A 22,779-nucleotide genomic window follows, 5' to 3' on the forward strand; every position below is an offset into this window, starting at 1 on the left:
TTAAACCAACATTCCAGTTCCTGCAACAATATTCTAGCTTCTGTGAGACTGTGCTGTATGACTTTCCTGTATGGTTCTGCTGTACAGATGAAGTCGTTGCTATTGCTGTCCTTTGTGTATCTCTACAATGAACTCCTAATCTTACGGTCACTCCAGAGGGCCTCTGTTTCTTGCTACCCAAAGGAACTCAAACAATTTAAGACCCTGACGTGTGTCAATCCACAGTCTTCATGATAAACTGAAGGCATTGGAGAAACTGAAGCATGTTATTGTGAAAATTCATGATAAGTTTGTTTCCCAATTAATTAAACAAAAGAGTACCCCCTAAAATGGAGGAAGGAGGAGTGAACCAATTACTCCATTTCTTCTACGTACATGGGAAAGTTTTTCTACTCTCATTAAAACAGAAACTCTTATCTTCACCCTCTTCATCTGGTAACAATAAAATATTTTTATAACTAAACAGTGCTTTAGAGATCATGGCAGCAAACCCAGGATTTCAGTCTTCTTGATACAGGTGTTACTGCTGTAATGTCGACAATAGAGTTCAGACATGTCTAAGAAGAAAAACAAATCCAGCACCCAGTCTGAAAATGCCTATAAATAAAACATGAGTGAGTCACACCTCCAAGGGTCTCAAGATCCTTATTTGTATTACAAAACGATCTATTTCGGTATACATTTTAAATCTGAAGCTTGCAATAGTCTATTTATCTTTAACTATAGAAAGGTTAATAATTCTGCCATGAAATAAGTGTGTGAAAAAAAGTTCCTGAAAATAAATTTACATACTTACGTTTGCAAATGCATTTTACTAAGAACCACAATAGTGATGAGTTAAAAAAAAAAATCATTGTCCTTATATACCACACCAAATAATTGCTCTTCTAAAAATGTAATTTCAACACACACACGAATCTAATACATTTTTCTCTTCTTGTTCTATGAAAGAGGCACCTGGAAACAGCACACTAGAGACACAATGGGTGAATTCCATAGACAGTTCAACTTTGGGCATACTCCGGGTTTGCGGTTGTGCAGCTTCTCTTCGCACAGGTTATTATGATGAGGTTGAAACATTTACATTTATATTTGTTATCTGGAAGAGATAATTAGATATTTTCACTGCAAAATAATTTACATTAATGGGCTGTAACTTTCAATATGTAGTTTTAAACTGTGCATTTAAATAATAGATATCTGTCTCCCTTAGTTTTACCGTAATTGTCTCCATGCAGTAGCTTTATTTTTCTGTTCAAAAACACAATCGGCTTAAAAAGCATCCTAAATGTCTGTAGTTTATGAGTTTGAAATTTTGGGACAGGTGAAACAACAAGCTTGTTCTGAATTTTACTAAATTTGTAGTATGCAAAATGAAAGTGGCTGTGAAGTAAAAATGACAACAGAACGGCAGCTCTCGCTGAAGATCTGAGGACTCCATGCGGGATAAACTTGTCCTCCTGGGGGCATGTGGCGTGAGGGAGAAATGCTGGGATTTATTGCTTTAGTCATTTCTGTGTATAATCCAAAATACTTGTCAGATATTAATTAGAAACAAATTTGCCTTACTTAATTATATAACCTGAATTTATTCTCAGCCTATGTCAATAACGACCAGTTATTGGTTAGCAACCCGTTATTACAAATCGTGCACTGAATACTTTGTTCACTCCCCACTCCCGGAGCTGTTACATCAGCCATGATCTATGGGCTGAGATAGGTTCACAAGATAGAGAGAGCAATAGCCCTCAAGGAATTCAGTTTAGAATACTTCATATCTACCATCTATAGATGGGCTTTGCCCTAGCAGATTCTTAGCACCAAGATTTACAATTACAAAATTGATCGTCTGTAATGAGGGCTTCTGAAATATAAATGGGATGCTTTCGCTGAAGAAACGTAGGCTGAGCCTGAACAATTCTTTAATTAGAAATCAGAAGTGAGTGTCCCTATACTCAACTGATATTGATGAAGTTGGGTATGATTTAAACTATTTATTTTATGCCCTCTTTTTACAGTAATTTAGGAAGTATTGAAAGATTCCAATTTCTTGTGAGTTGAGATAGACAATAAAATATACAAATAGGCAAAGTTCTCTAGTAACCTGTGTCGAAATATTTCAGGCTTTTGAGTCAGAAGTGACAACTTCTAGGTAAGCTAATATGGAAAAAAATGACCTTTGTAAGTTACTTAACTTTGTAGAGGTTCAGTTTCCTTGTTAATAGCACCAACGTGCTCTTAACGGTGACATTAAACAAATATTATACGTCACTATTGTGTGTGGTTGCATATAAGCACCATGGAAATGCATATATATAAACACTAAGACTGCAATAATAATAATAATAGTAATAATAGATTATCCCCACATAAGGTCTTTAGGGAATGTTCGAGATAAAATGCTAATCATTCAATCTTCAACTGCTCCCAGGGCTATATTCTTTGTAGCTTCTTTCCTAATTATGCTTTTTCCTAAGTAATATAAACATTCCCCAGCAAACCTGCTTATACTACTAATTAGTCACATCTGGAATAAAGTATTTGCAAAGATAAGAGTCAACAAATAGCTCTCTAAATTATGAAGGCCTTTTTGAAATTAGTAGACTCTGAAAAGCGTGGTTTGATCCTACAGAGTATTACATTCATTCTATTAATGCTTAATGTGTACCATTTAAAGCAAGAGGCCACTTTTTCATATCCTAAAAAGCCTCTAAATGAAGAATCCACATCTCTAATGGTACTACTATGGTCTGAATGTTTGCATCCCTCCAAAATTTATATGTTGAAACGTAATCTCCAAGGTGATGGTAATGGAAAATGGGGCCTTTGGGAGGTGATTAGGCAGAGCTCTCATAAATAGGATTAATGCCCTTATAAAAGAGACTTCAGAGAGCTAGCTTAGCCCCTTGCACTGTGTAAGGATGCATGAGAAAGTGCCATCTATGAAACAGGCAGTAGGCCCTCCCCAGACACCAAATCTGTTGGTGCCTTGATTTTGGTCTTCCCAGCCTCTAGAACTATAGGAAATAAATTTCTGTTGTTCATAAGCCAGCCAATGATAATTTGTTATAGCATCCTGAACAGACCAAGAAAGGTACTTTTAGTTTTATTTGTTGTTAGCACTCAAACATATCGACAAAAATCCAACTCACTGACCAGTCTCTAGATCTCTGTGTTGCAAAGTTTCTTTTACAGTATGAATAAAGTTGCCTTGAAGGTGATTTTGTTCCCAGACTTTCTGTGGCATTTGCATTCTAAATTGAGCTATCATAATTAATTGAATATTATTCATTAGATGATTGTGACTTTGGGCTATTTTTCCTGCAGGTAGCACCTGAGCAGCTCTTACTAGATCATTGTGATTGGGTAAGAGTACCACTGAAATTCCTACTCTGCTGAAACTCTGTTCTGGCAACCTAATTTTTACACACATGTTTCTTGTCTATATAAAACCCGTAACCACACTTTTGTAATTCAAACTCTCTTCAATTAGTCTGATACCATAGAATTACCTTCAGCCTAAAAACCAATATCTGGCATTCTAAATGTAGGAAGCAAATTGAATTGAATTGCACTAGTCATAAAAGTTTAGTGTGGTCATCACTCGTATGGGTTCCTAGATTGGTAAGGATTTTAATATATTTAATGTGAAAAGTGTGTGCTGTCTAATCCAGCCTTTGCCCAGCCTTCAAATCATACTTACTGCACACCAGCACCTCAGGTGCTGTTTGAGGCACTAGGGATATACAGGGGCCCTGTTCTTCAGCACTGTGTTTTTGTATGGAGAAATAGACAATAAAAAGGTTGAAAAATAAAAATAAACAAGAGAATATTAGATAATGAAAAAAAATGTAATGAGAATCTGAAGAGAATGTATATGTGTGAGAGAGATTAGTCAGTTTGGAGTTTGGGGTTCATGTGATTGAGAAATCAGGCCTTGAGATCATAATCCAAGCAGAGGATTTCAGGAAGAGGGAAGCGTCAGAGGAACATCTTGGGAGGGAAGCTGAGCTGGCTGCGTTCTAGGGACAGGGAGATGCCAGAGAGTTCTTCACATGAGAAAGGGGAGCTTCCAAGGAAACGAGGTTAGAAAAGTGAGGTCCGCAGACAAGGATAAGAAGTTTGGATTTCATAGAACACAGATCTGCAATAAGCGTGTTCTTTTTCCCTTTTCTCCATATATTCTTCTGTACATTTAATGGTTTCAATTTATTTAGAATTATTTTTTGTGTTTTGATATGAAAAACTTATATTAAATCCAATAGTAAGTATCTATGTGAAGAGTTGTGAAATGACCAACTTTGGGTAATTAACACATAATTAAATTAAATGAATTATTCGTATCTTCAAGTGTTACTGGACATTGGTCAGCAGAATGGTCATGAATTTAAAAATATCAATTTGTATAATTATAATCTGAGAATATAATTGTTAAAGGATGTGGAGAAACAGTGAGATTTACAGAATAAGGGCTTTAGAAACTGAATTCACGAAGGAATACATGAAAAGATGCTCAATATCACTAGGAATCAGGGAAACGAAAATCAAACCACAGTGATGGAACATTTTGCATTCTTATTTGCAAAAATTAAATATCTGACTGCAACAACTATTGTTGAGATTTGCAGCGGAAACTGTCATTTGCTGCTTGTAAGAATATAAATTTGAACAAGTACTTTGAAGTTCAATATGGCATATTTAGTAGATTTTAAAAAATACACATCCTCTGATTGAGTCGTTCTGCTTGTACGTATAGGGGCATAAACCTAGGGAGGCATATGCAAGGGTGTTCATTGCCCCTGAAATGACTCAGAAACAATCTAAATAATCACTTCCAGGAGGATGCATACAAAAGATGTATTTGTGCCATGGAACATGAGAGAGAAGTGAAAATAAATGAACTAGCACTACATGTATCAACATAGATACTCTCACAAACATCATGTTAAATTAATAAACATAGCTTTGGAAAAGTACATATGGTATTGTATCAGTCTGTTCTCACACTGCTATAAAGAAATACCTGAGACTAGGTAATTTATAAAGAAGAGCGGTTTTGTTGGCTCATGATTCTGCAGGTTGTACAGGAAGCATAGCGGCTTCTGCTTCTGGGAGGCCTCAGGAATGTTCCAATCATGGCAGAAGGTGAAGGGGGAGAGAGGCACTTCCCATGGTGGGAGCAGGAGCAAGAGAGAGCAGGGATGTGCCACATACTTCTAAACCATCAGATCTTGTGAGAACTCACTCATGATCACAAGAACAGGGCCAAGGGGATGGTGTTAAACCAGGAGAAACTGCCCCCATGATTCAATCACCTCCCACCAGGCCCCACCTCCAACATTGGGGATTACAATTTAACATGAGATTTGGGTGAGGACACAGATCCAAACCATATTTGGTATGATACAAATTCTGCAAAGCTTTAAAAATACAAAACATAATATACTTTTCTCAGAGGTATACATAAGTGGCATAATGCAGGGAAATGATAACAATTTCTGTTTGTCACAGGAAAGAATAATCAAATTACAATTTCTGTTAGAGCATTAACTTTTGCCAATTTGTCAACAACTCTGTCAAATTAATCTTGTTTGCATATTCACGTTCAGCAGAGGGTAGGCCCGGATCTGTTCATTTATCATTATTAATAGTTAATTGAATAATGCTTTTTATTAATTTTAAAATTTCTTTCACTTGAAGTAAAAGATATAGCAAAAGTCTTCAAAAATAATGATATGTTTGGCAGAGATTACACAATAAATTCCAGAAATTAAAATACTATCCATGTCTTTATTTTTTTTCCAAGTTTATTTCTTGCAGCTTTAAAATGCCTCTATAGAAATAAATAAATTAAATAAATACATAGTATAAATTCCCTATTACATAGTAAATTCCAGAAATTAAAATAATACTATCCATGTCTTTCTTTTTTACAGGTCTGTTTCTTGCAGTTTTTCATAGAAAAAAAAATCTCACTGTCTATTCCATTTTATGCTGCTGTAAGAGAAGACTATAGTCCAGGTAATTTATACTGAACAGAAATGTATTGGCTCATGGTTCTGGAGGGTGGGAAGTCCAAGATCAAGGGGCTGGCATCTGGTGAGGACCTTCTTGCAGTATCATTACATGGTGGAAGGCACCACATGGGCACAATGAGGAGGCAAAAGGGGGAACTCATCCTTTTGTGAGGAACCTACTCCCATGAAAGCAGCATTAATCCATCTATGAGGGTGGAGCCCTCCCAGCCTAATCACCTATTAATATTGCTATTAATCACCTATTAATACTTCTATCTCTTAATACTGCTACAAGGGCAGTGAAACTTCAACATGAGTTTTGAAGGGGACATTCAAACCATAGTACCCAGTAAAAACTTTTAGAGATATTTTAATTTACTTTTTTTGTTAAAAATTTCAAATATTTCCTTTTTCTTCAAAAATCAGAGAAAATGACTGATTCTTTGAATTGACATTATTTTCAATTCTTTGAATTGACATTATTTTATTTACTACTTTATAATGAGAGTCTACTTCTTGCTGAAAATAATCAAAGTATCCAAGCACTGACTATTTAATTTTTTCCGGCCATGGAAGACTAGCAACTTTGGTCATTTCTTCTGGTATTCCTCTTCAAATTTTGACTTCTTTACTGTGTAATATCCATTTCATTATATTTTGTTGCAGCCACAATTAATTGCATTCCAGAAATTTCAGTGCACTGATATTTAAGAAACATTTTAAAAACTTTGTGTTTCATTGTACTTTGTTCAAGACTGGTACTATTCAAATTCATTAAAATATTTCATCCATAAACTAAAATTTGGCTGGGGATAGTGGCTCATGCTTGTAATCCCAGAACTTTGGGAGGCCAAGGTGGCTGGATCATGAGGTCAGGAGATTGAGACCAACCTGACCAACATGGTGAAACCCTGTCTCTACTAAAAGTACAAAAATTAGCTGGGCATGGTGGTGCATGCCTGTAATCCCAGCTACTTGGGAAGCTGAGGCAAGAGAATGGCTTGAACTAGGGAGTTGAAGGTTGCAGTGAGCCAAGATCACGTGACTGCACTCCAGCCTGTTGACAGAGCAAGACTCCATCTCAAAACAAGCAAGCAAACAAACAAACAACAAAAAAAATCCCTGAAATTTGCACTTACCAAACCGAAATATTACCCCTCAGAGTTTGCATTGTTCCACTGCTTTACATTTTATTTTATTTATTTATTTTTGAGACAGGGTCTCTCTTTGTCACCCAGGCTGGCGTGCAGTGGTGTACACGGCTCACTGCAGCCTCAACCTCCTGGGCCCAAATGATCCTCCTGCCTCAGCCCCCTGAGCAGCTGGGACTACAGGTGTGCACCACCATGCCTGGCTAATTTTTGTATTTTTTGTGGAGATGGGGTTTTGTCATGTTGTTCAGGCTACTCTTGAACTCCTGGGCTCAAGCAATCCTCCTGCTTTGGCCTCACAAAGTGCTGGGATTACAGGTGCGAGCCACTGGCCTGCTTCACATTTTAAATGCTATGAAAACTGAAAGTGATCCCAGAATAACAGAATTGGAGCAACTCAATTAAATTGCTTCATTTTTTTCCCCACTATGCTTTCATTTTTTATCGTAAATCTACTGTTTTTACTACAGGGTTTGAAGACTTTAACTGAGTCCAAAGTAAGCTTGTATTATCCCAAAACTTTGCAAACTCACTCTCCAAACTGACACATGTAGCTGAGCGCTCTGAAATAACCATCATGTTGAATACAACTTACATTAAGGATAAATAGTAAAAATATGCTTCTTTGGTGTTCACAGATTATTAAAGCTTAATAACAACAGAACTTGGACCAACAGATGATTGTTTTAAGAGAGTATTTTAGCACTGAAGTAGTTTACAATTATACACTCCTGGTGATACTAAAAAGCAGTCTGGCTTTGTGTGAGTTTGTTATTATTTGGAAATTTGATACAGACAACGTTCACTCTCTTTGTCTGCACTCAGGAGAGACCCCGTCTGTAGTACACCACGGATTGATCTGTGAACTTGCCTTGTTCTTTTCCATTTTTGCGTAAGTCCTCCTCTTTCCTGATCTCCGTATCCTGACTAACCATCCTCTTGAAGTCTACTTTTAATCCCTTTCTTCTGCTAAACCTTCCTAAACCGAAAAATGACAGCAAGCTTTCCAGCACTGGACCTCTGAAGACACTATCCTCTACCATACACAGTATGGCTGATGCCTTCCTAGAATTGCCTTCCATTTTTAATACACTTTTAATCTTAAGTAGTCATAGTAGAAAGTTGCAGAGACTATCACTGTATTTTCACAGGCCTTTTGAAAACCTTATTGACTGATGGAAAGGACAGGAGTGAAGAGAGAAAGGACTTCAATTACATAGCCATTATATTTGTGCAGAATGAATAAGGCACGTTTCAGTAAGCCAAAAATCACTCAGGAAAAGACTCAGAATGCAGACTTCCTGCCCCCACCTGAAGCGGGATACTGATGCCCCCAGTATCCTGCTGCAGCGGGAATTTCACATTTTAATCAGTGACGTCACCCCCCAACTCACCAGCTGATATTGATGCAGGTGATCCTTGGACCCAAACAGGAAAAACGCTTTCTCAGGGGAACTGATATTTTGTATTGGACATAAGAGACTAAGGGCCTTAGGGTATTCCCATCTTGATCAAACTGACCCTGGAATGATAAAGTGAAGCTATTGTCCAATTCCATTTATGTTAGCGAACAAACATTAGAATAAAATAATGTTTGAGAAAATGTTTGTAAACCATTTAATGCAATGCAAATATAGCTACTAGTTTTACATTGAGGATGGTGGTTGACAAGATATTATTGTGTATGTTTTGGATTAAAAAATAGGGGGATGGGGTAGGATCATTGGTTCTGTAGTGTGACTCTTGATGAGATGATTCCAATAAATGTGTTTATACCAATTCAGTAATGGTGTGAAATCAATGTGGGCCAAATCCCAGCCTCAGAGGCAGTGCTGAATGCTTTCTCAATGTCCTCAAACAAGTTTTCAAAACCTGCAAAAATGTCTGCAGAAAGTGGAAAGGGGAGATTAAATTTAGTTTTGTTTGTAAATAAGAAATACTCTGAATCCAAACACATACGCTCTAGGCTAAACTCTGATCAGATTAGCATAATCAGAAAGTTGAAGTTGTTAATTCCAGATCAAGGAAGGGGTTCTAATCCATGTGTTTCTTTGCATAATTTGAGGACGTATTACAGACTCAGACAGAACATGCTTGCTGGCCATTTTAATCACGGCATTCTTTTTATTTATTTATTTATTTATTATTTATTTTTTTTTTTGAGACGGAGTCTCGCTCTGTCGCCCAGGCTGGAGTGCAGTGGCGCAATCTCGGCTCACTGCAAGCTCCGCCTCCCGGGTTCTCGCCATTCTCCTGCCTCAGCCTCCCGAGTAGCTGGGACTACAAGTGCCTGCCACCACACCCGGCTAATTTTTCTGTATTTTTAGTAGAGACGGGGTTTCACTGTGTTAGCCAGGATGGTCTGGATCTCCTGACCTCGTGATCCCGCCTCGGCCTCCCAAAGTGCTGGGGTTACAGGCATGAGCCACCGCGCCTGGCCCATGGCATTCTTTATGGAGCACAACTCATCCAAAGTTGTCCTTGCTTCCCTGAAATCAGTGAGGGTCTCCATAGCCCACTTTGAGGGAGATGGGGGAGACACGGGGGGCTGTTTCATGTGCAACATTAAACAGCAATTCGTGATACAAGGTGGAGAAGAATATTGCACTCTCGTGTGGAGAGGAAATAAATAACACAAGCTTCTTGAAAGAAACGGGACTAAACCAATGCCATGCTTGTGTGAGGGGAGCCAGGGGACGTGACTGTCTCCAGTGGGACAGGCTTTCCTCCAGTAGCCGTTGCCAGCTGCCTCGCTGATGGCCATTCAGCAGTGACCCTGAGCACGGGCACCTGCCCTGATTCCCACTCGTGTCAGTGGAGCTTACTTCAAGGTCTTTACTCCCAGGAGTGAACCAGCTTAATCTGGGTTTAGCACGGAACCGGAAGGTGGGAGGTGGACGAAAGTAATTGGCAGGTGAAAGGAAAAGCAGCCGCAGGGTAAGGCCAGGGCTGGGAGCCTGAGTTTCTGTCCTGCGGTGACTTTAATGAGTCTCCTCTGGTTGACTTGCAGCCCTGATTAAATACCATTCCTGATGAATGAGCCGGCACAGTCCACACTGGGACATCATGCAGTGCAGGTGGTAGTCAGAAGGGCATGTTTAAGGATATTACGCGGGTCACACAATGACGAAGCCCAGGGAAGAGCACAAATGTCAGGAAGCTGTTTGCCTTCCCACTAGGAAACTGCACTCCTCTCTCTTCCTCCAGGAAGGTGACGTTCCTCCCACTGTCCTGTTTTCCTCCCAGGCTTAGCAGCTCACCGCATACTGCGCACTTTAGGGTTCTGAGTTATCAGGACCTGATATCCTCTGGCCCACACTTGATCTACTTAGGCTTGTTAGGAAATGATTTGTTTTAGACATGCATATTTTCTAAGTAGACATCAAAGCTTCCTTTTCAGCATGGTAAAACGTATTAAATTATAATACTTCTTTTTTGCTCTTTACTTGCTTCACTTTTTAAAAATATTAGAATATTATACTTCTTTTTAGCCTACAACACATGACTTGAGTAATTCCTTCATGACCCAGGCTCCTTCCTACCTTTGGCTGTGAGTTCTTTTGTGGTGCCAGCAAATAGCAATGCAATGTTTGCCCTGACTTGAAATTGTCCTGCTCCCTGGGCCTTTGAACACTTCTGCTTGATTTTTATGCTTCCTTGGCTCTTTCCATCACTTTCTCTCCCTGCTCAAAGTGATGCTGCAGAGCTTCCATTCTTCTCCCTCTCCTAATGTGAGTTCTAAACATGTCACATGACCAGACTGTTTTTTCAGAGTGTATGTAAAGTAAGGATAAATGAGGATCCAGGTGACAACTGATGAACTAATTTATCATGAAACACATGACTTTTCAAGTCATCCATAATGAGAGACCAGACAACTATTTAACTTCCCAATTAGATTCATTTTTAATGCAAATAGTTGAGGCTGCTGGTTAAGTGACCTTCAAACAAGCAAGATGGGGCTGGGTGATGTCGCCTTCTAGTTTTTTGGTTATTTATAGAATCCCTTCAGAACAGGAACTGAATAACATGTATATAGTTTGTATTAATTTTAGTAGTGCCTAGGCCTTATTTGACATACATATTTAAAGGAAATATTAAAATAAGATGTTACATTTCAACATGAAATATTTCTCTGGAAGATACTCACCCACGAAATGATCTATGTATACTTCTAGCCACAGCAGCATCGTTTCGAGCGACAAAAAGCTGGAAGCCACTTCAATATCCTAGAGACAGGCAGTCTGAAGCAACCGTGAGCCACCTTTCCAATGGACTAGTGAACAGCTGCAAAAATAGAAGCAAAAAGAAGGATGTTCTGTGTGACCACTGGGGTGCGATTTCTAACCTGGTGACGAGACTGCTGTAAACAACTGGCCCGCAGTGCATCCATGCAATGGAGGCTGATCCCTAGTTCTTCTGGTTGGTGGGCAGCTCTCCTGTGGGGACTGCATCCTTTTTCTCTTCTGATCCCATTGTCCTCTAAGGCCTCATTGTCTGCATCGAGCTGATGGAATGGAACAGAGGCACGGTAGAGGCAGAGCTGTTTCCGAAAGCCTTTGATCTGAAAGTGCGCATGCCTTCTACTCCCATTCTACATGAAAGAACTGGTCATATGTCCTTATTCAGATGCAAGGAAGGCTGGGAAATGTGATTCTGGCTGAGCAGCTGCTTTTGAGCCGTGACTGTTTCCTAGGAAAGGAGAGAATATGTTTGCTGAACACCTAGCTGCCTCTGCTACCATCTCATGTACTTATCATTACATGAGAAAGCAAGATGCCTAATATTGTTACTGTGCCGGCTATTTGTCTACAGAGGAGTGGCACATATATCTGTATCTGTATATGCATTAAAAATCTAGTGCCCATGCCGACCTATGGGAGAGGACTTTTGGGAATTAGCAAATGGGAGAGGAAGCAGAAGAGAAACTTCGCGACATTGTGTACTCTCATATTGTCTGAGATGCTACCAATGTAAATTACATTACCTACTTGGAGAACAAAATAAATTTAAGAAGTTAAAAAAAAGAGAGAGAGAGAATGCCACCAATCTGGACAGAAGGTAAGGAACATGACTCCCAGATACACTGTAGACCCATCTGGCTCAGGGCCATCCCATCCCACAAGCAGTGTGGGAGTGGATGAAGCCATCTGGGAGCCCCGTCAGGAGCTGCAGTCTTGAAGACTGTGAGCAAAGCGTAGGCGAAAATGTACCAGAACTGATGTCATTAAAGGAAAGCTGCTTTTCTTTGCTCAGAGAAAAGAGGCAGAAGTTTATAGAAAGAAGATCTCACTTCGTGTGATCTGTGAAATATACATAAGCAAAGCAGGTATATTTTCATAGCTTTTATGTAAATATATGTTTCTTATTGACCGCAGTGGAAAGGAGGTCTCTTCACCACAGAAAATGAAACATCGATGTCGCTTCGCATGGTAAATGTCTCCCACAGTGTCCGCCTCTGGATTTAGAAAAAGTAGGGTATCAACAGACAGCTAAAGAAGGAGTTGCTGGCCGGCTACTGCCTACAAGCAGAAATGTGTCAAGGATATTTCATCCCCATTTTCGAGAATTTTTGCCTATAGGACTCCCAGGAGCACAGGAGCCCACTCCAAGGAAAGTTATACAAGGAAGGCAGCCTGTGATAAGAGCAACAGCTGCAGAGATGGCAGCACGCTACCTCCACAGCGCGGTGGGTTCATGCAACCCCAACTGCTACCCGACAGTGCGTTTCCTACGAGAAGGATGTGAAGAGGGTCCCAGGAGGCACGCCCTCGACATTTCTGGGAGTTAGGCTTTCAGAGGGAACTGGAAGAACGTTTTTCACAGTTTGGCAAAAGATTGTCTTAAGTACAGTTGATTGATTGTTTCCACCCCCACCAATGTTGTGATTATCCAAGAGATATAATAAAGGGCTCTCTTTATTACAGTTACTTATAACGTGCCCTTTTACTAACTGCCCAGCATTCTCCACTAGATGTGCCAGACTTCCTCCAGTGGGCCCACCGGGAGCACGCATGTGATGTCAGTTCTGTGGAAAGGGCCTGACTTTGCATTTCTGGTGTGTCAGCATCCACTAAGATCTTGTAGGAGTCATCACAATTTGCATCCTCAAGTGGTACCATAACTCACGGGGAAGACAAATACTGAAATTAATAGGATCAGTTGTGATACGTGCTATGATAAAAGCAGAGACTTCTGCTCCCAGATTCTCTGTTTCAGGCATCCATAAATTTACGAACGTATGACAGCACCAACTGGCCATTATCTACCTTGTCAAGAAAGTTATTAAACAAAATCTATCACTTACAGTCACCACCATTTCATAAAATAAAGGTTATTGTAACACAAAAGACTAAAAGCTTATGGTACCAAAGAAGAAAGATAGTTCCTTACTTTCCTAAGTCCAGATGGAGAAAATTTTTACCTTAAAAATGTCTGACACTTTATAATATGCAACTTTTAAAATACAAGTTTGTCATTTTGTTTTCAATTTGGGAACCTATATTCAACAGTGTAATACCAAATGGAGATAGAATGTTCAACTTTTTCCGGTAACGTATTTATCACCGTCATTTCAGAAAATTGTTTTGCATAGATTTAGTGCTGAAAATCGAAGCAATATTCCTAACGATATTCAGGGTGATCAGCACCCATATTCCAGGTAAACTGGCATGAATTAAGGCTCTCATTCCTGTAGCTACTTTTTCCTTAAAGATCTGGTATTCCTTCATCAATAAATGTGTAGGAGAGTGGCTTCAGGTATCTCTTGTTAGGCAGTCACTACGCCTGGAGCTGTGTCACTCGAGGACTGTAATCACCAACAGGGAGAATTGAGGAATTTTTTCTCAAAGAGATGCCACATATTAGTAAAAGTGTCTTGGACCTACAGAGGCCTACTCCCTGGATGTCGGGAATATCTAGTATAATCTTGAATTTACTCTCAGGAGTAAAGGCTGATTTCAAGAAATATTTTTTAAGCCTGTGCTTCTTCTCAGGGCCTACAGACCAGACCGGCCACCGGTTGTTGATGTCAACATTCCTGCAACACTGAGTCAGGTACCTGACTGTGATGGATGCATCCTCAGTCTGAACTCTCTTGGGAAACTTGAGGCAATTCCATTTTTCATGCATTATTTTCTTGTCATTCTCTAAAGTCAAAACACTGGGACAATCATCCCTTCCCAGAGCCTCATTCCCACGGTGCCCAGACCCTCCCGTCTTTGACCAAGCTCTCATTATCTTACTTCTTCCATCATCTTTCAACTTGGAAGATTTGTTCCTTTATGTTTGGTTAAGATGCCTAATTCTTCCCAGGAAACTCTCTCTTCCTCTGGTTTTTCTCCTTTATTCTTGCAATGAAGAGATTTACATTAGCATGTTTCCCTAACGAACCAATCTTTCATTGTGGAATAAACCAAATATGGCCAGGGTATGTTGGATTATACATCCCCAGATTTGGTTAACTATTTTCTTTAAGATTAATGCTTCCAGGCACGGTAGCTCACGCCTATAAATCCAGTGTGTTGGAGGCTGAAGCAGGATGATCACTTAAGGACAGGAGTTGGAGACCAGCCTGGGCAATGTAGCAAAACCCTTGTCCCTAAATTTAAAAAAAAAAAAATTAGCCAGGCATGGTGGCACATACCTGTAGTCCCAGCCATTTGAGAGGCTGAGATGGGAGAATCACTTGAGCCCAGGAGTTTGAGGCTGCCGTGAGTATGATCATTCCCCTGCACTCCAACCTAAGCAACAGAGTAAGATTCAGTCCCTTAAAAAGTTCACATATATATGCTTACAAGTGACTATAACCTGTAATTCCTTTTATTGCCATTCCCCTGTTGTTTGTTTTTTACTGAAACAATCGGGGTTACAATGGCTTTTAAAAGTGAACTGGAAAGATGATATATGTATATCCTATTTTCTAAAAGAGCTTTGCATAAGTTTGGAAATAATTGTTCCTTGAATGTTTGTTAGAATTTCCTCATAAAACCTTTGTGGGTCTTTTTGTTTGTTTGTTTGTTTGGGGGAAGATTTTTAAAAACTTATTTAATTTCTGTAATGATCATATTTTCTTTATCCTCTTAAATCAGTTTTGGTAATTTGATTTTTTCCTAGAAATCTTAAAACTAAATTTTCTAATATACCAACCTAAAGTGTTCATAGGTTGGCTTATAACTATTTTAATCTTAGCTATATCTAGAGATATGCCCCTCAAAAATTCCCAATATGGCTTATTTTGTGCATTCTGTTTTATTCTTTTTTTTTAATAGACAAATTCTCCCTCTGTCACCCTGCCCGGAGTGCCATCATGCAAACGTAGCACCTCAGACTCCTGGGCTAAAGCAATTCTCTTGCCTCAGCTTCCAGAGCAGCTGGGACTACAGTCATGCAACCACACCCAGCTAACTTTTAGTTTTTGTAGAGATGGGGTCTTGCTATGTTGCCCAGGCTGGTCTCAAACTCCTGGGGTCAAGCAATCCTCCAGCCTGTGCTTGCTAAAGTGCTGGGATTACAGGTGTAAGCCACTGTTCCCTGCCTTGTCTTATTGTTGATTAATATTTTCAAGGATTTGTCAATTCTAGCAGTCTTTTTGGAAACTAGATTTTGGATTCTGCTGATTCTTCTGATGCTTCTTTTCCATTACATGAAGTTCTGTTCTCATATTTATGATCACCTTTTTCTGTCTTCTATGGATTAATTTTTTTAAAAACTGCATGATAAGGTGGATACTTAGGTCATTTGTTACAACCTGTCTTCTCTCTTAGTAAAACATTTAAGGATATCAGTGTTTAAATATCTTCTTAGCCAAATCCCACAAGTCTTTATTAGCATTACTATTAGAATTCAGTTCTAGTTATTTTTAATTATGCCTTTTAGTCTCCTTTAATTAGAAAGTATTCTTGGTCTTTCTTTGTCTTTTATGACCTTCACATGTTTGAAGGGTAAAACTCAGTGATTTTGCAGCCTTTCCTCAATTTGGGATTTGTTGTGACCTTTTCTTTAGGTGTTCTGCACTTTAACCATGATGCATTTAGGTGCTGATGTCATTCAGTTTTTTTTTCTCCTTAGAATTCACTGGACTTCCTAAATTGATGTTTCATTAAGGATCAGTGTTATTCAATAATTCTGGAAAATTGTCAGCCATTATATCTCCAAATATTTTCTTGTCCCTACGTTCTCTATTGTCTCATTCTGGAACTCTCATTAGACATATGTTGGACTTCCTCACTCTATCCTGCATGGATTATTCTCTCATTTTTTCACCTCTTTGTTTCTTTATGGTGCATTCTGAATACTTTCTTCTGATCTTCTATATCACTAACCTTCTCTTCAACTGTGTCTGATCTGATTGTCTTATATGTTGGTTGTTGTATCCATTAGTGTCTGGTGTGTTATGCAAAAACAGTGGCTTAAAACAACAAATGTTTAGCATTCATCACAGTCTTCTGGATTGGTTGAGTTGTTCCCCTGGTCTGAGATAGGTTGTTTGGTTTCTGTAGTCAGCCAGTAGCTCCCTTGGGTCTCATGTGCCTAATAACACCTCACTCAGATGTCTGGAGGTTGGCTTTATATTAGTCGGAGTATTGGGGATCACTCAGCTGTGTCTTTTTCATCATCAAGCAGGTTAGTCTGGGCTCATTGACACAATTGTAGGTGCAGGATTCCCAGTAACATCAAGAGAATCACCCTAATGTGTAAGTTGTTTTTTAGTCTCTGCTTAAATCATGTTGACTCTTGATCTATTGGCTAAAGTGTGTCAGATGGCCATGCTCAGAGTCAATGTGAAAAGGGACTACCTGAGAACATAGATATGGTAAGGGGATTATTTGGTCACTTTTACACATACTATGCCATACCTCTGCCCAGAATTTTTTTCTAAATTTAGCTACTATATCTTTCATTTATAGAGCTTGTATTTGGCTCTTTTTCAAATGACTCTTATTATTTAAATAGTATTTTCGGTTCCCTTATCATTACCTTTAACATTTACTTTTATTTCTTTAAAAATATTAAACAGTATTTTATCTGCATCAAAAAATTCCAATATCTGATTAGAATAATTAAGTGAATTTTCATTTCACATAAATCACACTCATGGCAATCTGTGTCCTCATGAGGCCAGTGCTTTTTGAATTTGACTTTGAGCTCCCCGGAACTTCAACTGTATGAGTTCTAAGATACCTGGGCTTAAAGAATATATTTCCAGAGAGATTTGTATTTGATCCACAAGATCCCTTAGAATGTCTTCACATAGAAGAACTTTAAACTTCCTTGGGATTTTGTGGGGCCCTCAAGACACGTGAATGCAGTGCCTGTACTCTCATGAGGATGGCATGGGGTTAGCAACCCTCAGAGGAGAGTCCCCTTTCCCCACCTGTCCACAGTCAAGATGTGACAGGCTCATTTGCCCCTCTTCAGTCTTGCATAACAGATTTTCCTGATTCAGCCAATGAATTCCTTCTTTTGGAAGTCTTTGCATTAAGTAAGTGTTTCTAACTTGACTTTATTTCCTGTTCAAATCTCAACTTTTATTCCCCATCCTTGTTTTTGGAGACATGTTAAAAAGTCATACTGTAAACCACTAGGAAGGGGAAGAACCTGTAGGACAAATTCTGGCTCCTACATTCTTTTACCTCCAGGATTTCAGTTTTGATTGAATGTCTGCCACCTGAAGAAGTTCCTACTTGCACACTTCTCAGTGACGTATGTGAATGCATCATATACAGGAAGTGTTCTCTGAACCTTTGTTCATCAGCTAAAAACAGAATTTTGTATATGCTCTTCATTCTGGTGTTGTGTAGTCATTGATATTGTTATGGACAGAATTGTGTTCTCCCAAAATTCATATGTTGAAGCACTAACCTTCAATGTGACTACACTTAGAGATAGAGCCTTGAAAGAGGTAATTAGAGTTAAAGGAGGTCACAAAGGTGGGAACTTATCCAATAGAACTAAATTCCTTTTAAAAAGAGGAGGGACACCAGGAGTGAATCCACACTGAGGAAGAGCCATGTGAGAACACAGCAAGAAGGTGGCTGTCTACAAGCCAAGGAGAGGCCTCAGGAGAAGTCATAGTTGCTGACACCCTGATCTTGGACTTCTAGTCTCAAGAACTATAAGAAAATCAATCTCAGTTCCTTAACAACGCAGCCTTCAGTATTTTTTATGGCAACCCTAGGCAAACCAAGTAATACAGATTTGGGTACCATGGATGCTACTGTAACCAATACTGAAAAATATGGAAGTGGCTTTGGTAGAGCATAGGTGAGTTTTGAGGAGTGTGTTTAAAAAGCCTGGATTGCCTTGTAGAGACTGTTGGTAGAAATATGGATGTTAAAGGTTATTCTGGTGCAGTCTCAGATAGAAATGAGGAACATATTATTGGAAACTGGAATAAAGATAATCCTCGGTATAAATTGGCAAATAACTTGTCTGAATAGCGTTCTGTGGCAAGTAGAGCTTGTTTGTGCTGAACTTGAGTATTTAGCTGAGATTTCCAAGCAAAGTGTTCAGTTATGGCCTGGATTTTCCTTACTGTTTATAGTACAATCTAGAGGAGAGAAAATGAAGAAGGAGAATTGTTAAGCAAAAATGAACCAGAACTTGAAAATTTGAGAAATCCTCAGCCTATCCATATTGCGAAAAATGAGAAAGCATGTTCTGGACAGAACACCAAGAGGGTGGCTGGAAAATCACTTGATAAAGAGATTATAGGTGTAATTCAAGAAGCTATGCAGTCATCTCAGTGGAATCCAGGGATAGAGATGGGGTAATAGCAGCAGAAATATAGCCAGTTTGCACTGAAGGAGGCAGAGGTTGGATAAAATGAAGGAAGGCTGTCCGAGTTCCAGAATTCTGCAGGATGGCACAATGGAGCTCTCTAGCTGTGGACATGTGATATGGTTTGGTGCTGTGTCCCCACCCAAATCCCACCTTGAAATGTAGTAATCCCCACGTGTTGTGAAAGGAACCTGGTGGGAGGTAATCGAATCATGAGGGCGGGTTTGTTCCCCGCTATTCTCGTGATAGTGAATAAATCTCACGAGATCTGATGTTTTACAGGGCAGTTCCCCTGCAAATGCTTTCTCTTGCCTGCTGCCACATAAGATGTGTCTTTTTCCTCATTTGCCTTCCACTGTGATTGTGAGGCCTCCCCAGCCATGTGAAACTGTGAGCCCATTAAGCCTCTTTCCTTTGTAAATTACCCAGTCTCGGGTATGTCTTTATTAGCTGCACGAGAACAGACTAATACAACATGTGTTATTCTTCAAGGAGAAGGAAACACAGCCCTCAAAGTGATTCCGAGATTCTCAGGGATGTTTCTCCCACCACAGGCCCAGAGCACACAGGCCTGGTGGACAAGGCTGTCTTCCATCTCCTCAGGATCAGTAGGCCAGGCTGCCACCACCTGGGGCCTCAGGATAACGCTGCTCCTCACACCACAGATGGGGCTGTCACCCAAACCTGTTGGGGATGCTGCTGCCACTGCAGTCGCAGAAGATGGAGCTTCCACCGTTAGGGGCCCATGGGGCACAGCATCAAGCCAAAAAGGATTATTCTTCAACCTTAAAATCTAATGAGCTTGCCTTTCTAGGTTTTGAACTTGTTTGGGATATGTCACTCATTTCTTTTTTCCAATTTCTCTTTTTTGGGGTGAGAGTGTCTCTCCTATGCCTGTGCCACCACTATATTTTGGAACACATAATGTGTCTGGTTTCATGTGTTACCAGCGGGAAAGGAAATTTGCCTCAGGGTGAATCACACCTCATTTCCCACCCATACCTGATTTAGGTGATATTTAGATGGGACTTTGGGGTTAGAGTTGATACTAAAATGGGTTAAGACTTTGGGGAGCTGTTGGGCTGGGAGTGTTTGTATTGGCATATGAGAAAGGCATAAATTTGGGGGTTCAGAGCACAGAGTGCTATGGACTGAGTTGGGTCACCCTAAATTTCATACATTGAAGCCACAATTCTTACTGTGACTGTATTTAGAGATAAGGCCTTGAAAGAGGTACTTAAGGTTAAATGAGATCATAAGGGCAGAACCCTAATCCAGACTGATGTCCTTGTAAGAAGAGAAAGAGACACCAAGGCGTCGCATACACAGAGGAAAAACCATAGGAGACACAGCAAGAAAGAGCTACCAGCAAGCCAAGGAGAAGGGTGTTTGGATTTTCCAAACCTGCTGGCACTCTAATCTTGAAATTCTGGTTCCCAGAACTGTAAAAAAAAAAAAAATTAATTTCTGGTGTTTAAGCAACCTAACCTGCAGTATTTTGTTATGGCAGCCATAATAAACTAATATAGATGTCTCCAGCACTGCCTGAAAATCTTTCTACAAAAACATAATAGTTCATTTTCCCATTGCCTGCAAAATATAATTTTGCTGTTGTCTTCCAGATCCCTATGCCAAAGTCATGAGGGTCCATAACTCCCCACACTCCCCACACTACCCATTTTTCTCTCCATATGAGCTTCCTTTCATACCTGGCCTAGAGACTTGCAATCCTTTACCACAACCACTGTCTTGCCTTTGTCCTCAACCATCACACCCAACTCTCATGAATCTCCAACCCTGGATCAATGCAGCATCCATGATTTCCAATCCCTGGCAACATAATGATCTTAGTCAGTGGATACTGCTTGAAAAAATCCAACTTGGTAGCTGGCCTTCCCACTTCCAGTCTCCCTCCCTCCCATCCATTCTTGACTTGCTACCTCCAAAGTGTGGCTTCTAGAAGACACCAGCCACATCATTCCCCTGTGTAAAATCCTTCAGGGACTTTGTAAAACCAAGCTTCTCTCTTCACCTCTATAGTTCCATCTTTATTCAGTTCCCTGATTACATTCTATGTTCTGTTCATTCCAAATGACTTCCAGTTTCCAGAACTGTCCCAAGCCCTCTTCTCTCTGTGTTTGCCTATTTCACTCCCTCAGCCTGGGCAGTCCCTCCTGTCTGTCCCTTCACACTTGCTCTTGTCCCCTGGTGGGCTTCACCAAGTGCCCTGTAGCTCAGCCCACGCCTCACCCGGGGGGAAGCATTTCATGGATTCCCTAGTCTGTGCTGGGCGCCTTGAGTTCCAAATGCCTCAGCACACACACATTCTTCTCTGTGACCTCATCATGCTGCTTTGTAGTCATAGGTTTATTTGACTCTTCCTTTAGGAAAGGGCATCTTATTTGTCTGTATTCCCAGTGCCAAGCAAAAGACTTGGCATAGAGTAAGCACTGAATAAATGATTGCTAATTAATGGGGGAGTGAGTGGAACCATTGGAACACATGACAATGGAGCCACATTCATTCGGAAAGAAAATAGCAACCACAAGGTGCACCGTCAGCCATACCCCATCACCCGAATAAGATGGGCAGAGACGTGGCTTTGTCATTTACAGTGCATCACCGCCATGATCCTGTTGAAGGGGCTGCTACAGCCGTCCACATAGAGTCTTCCACTCTGGGCTCTTTGTTTAATTACATATGCCTCCCAGCCTGGCAATCCTGATAACCTTTATTCCATCTTTTTCTCCTAAAACACATCTATAATTCTGTCATATATGCAATGCATGTATTTATTGTGGTTATTGTTTATTTTCTGGGTCCTCCCACCCAACAGTGAGTCTCATCAAGGCAGGGTCTTTCTTTGTCTCATCCCCTGTTGTATCCCAAACACTTAGTGCCTGCCACATGGGGAGTTTTCAATATACATTTGTTGAATAAGTGAATTATCAGATTTGATTTTTTTTTTAAAGCCTGAGATTCATGGATGTGATTCACTTACGGTTACCCATATGGCTTCAAGTGAAACTGTGCATGGAAGGTGTCAGAACTGAATCTATAGCTGATGGCAAAAAGTATTTTCATCAAATAACCCAGATTTTAGGTGGCCAACTTTCTTGTGCAAATGTACAAATTAACACTTACTTAAAAAAAAAAAATCAAGAAGGTGTGCACATTCTCAAGGGAACAAATTATTTTATCACTCCTACAGCCTCCTTACTAGCTCTCTTTGTTCAGCTTTCATTCAGGTAGCTGGGTTCTTATGTCAAGAGATCAAATTTGACGAGATTCTCATGACCTCACTTAGAATTATGAGCAGCATAAGGAAGGAGCAGGTGCGAGAAAGAAACGTGATGTTAATGATGTGTGCCCGGACATCTCAAGTAGCGCGGATGACTGAAACCCCTCTGAGTTCCTGAATTTTAAAAGCTTCCCCCACCATTATCACCATTAATCTGGGTTCCATGCACTTTAGGTTTGAAGTGTGCAGTCCATGATACCTCAAAAACGAAGTGATTAACAGCAACACCCTGAGGTAGGTAGCTCCCTAACCTCTGCTTCCTGGTGAATGTTTAATTAATGGTTTTGCACAGAAATAACCATAATGCATATCCACCTATTATTTATCCATACATATGTATGAGCATATGCACACACACAGAGGCATACGCACACACATGCATACGTACATATACGCTTGCACAGGGGCACACACACACATGCATACATGCATGTGCATACATGAATTTATGGTCCTGCTATTTCCAGCTTGATTTTGAAGCAAGGTGTTATCAGTCCGTTTTCATTCTGCTGATGAAGATATATCCATG

At 40.0% G+C, this 22,779-nt stretch overlaps 1 long non-coding RNA gene across 1 annotated transcript in view; it reads right to left on the reverse strand.

Annotated features, from left to right (window-relative positions):
- The window catches only part of LOC103884133, a 34,462-nt gene extending 19,711 nt beyond the window's left edge, over positions 1-14,751 (reverse strand). Inside the window, exon 1 of the long non-coding RNA XR_004184475.1 lies at positions 11,319-14,751. This is a non-coding gene — a long non-coding RNA (uncharacterized LOC103884133). The remainder of the gene's footprint in view (positions 1-11,318) is intronic.
- Positions 14,752-22,779: the final 8,028 nt, after the last annotated feature.

The sequence above is a fragment of the Papio anubis genome, chromosome 6 (assembly GCF_008728515.1).
Source record: "Papio anubis isolate 15944 chromosome 6, Panubis1.0, whole genome shotgun sequence".
NCBI classification, from domain to species: Eukaryota; Metazoa; Chordata; class Mammalia; order Primates; family Cercopithecidae; genus Papio; species Papio anubis.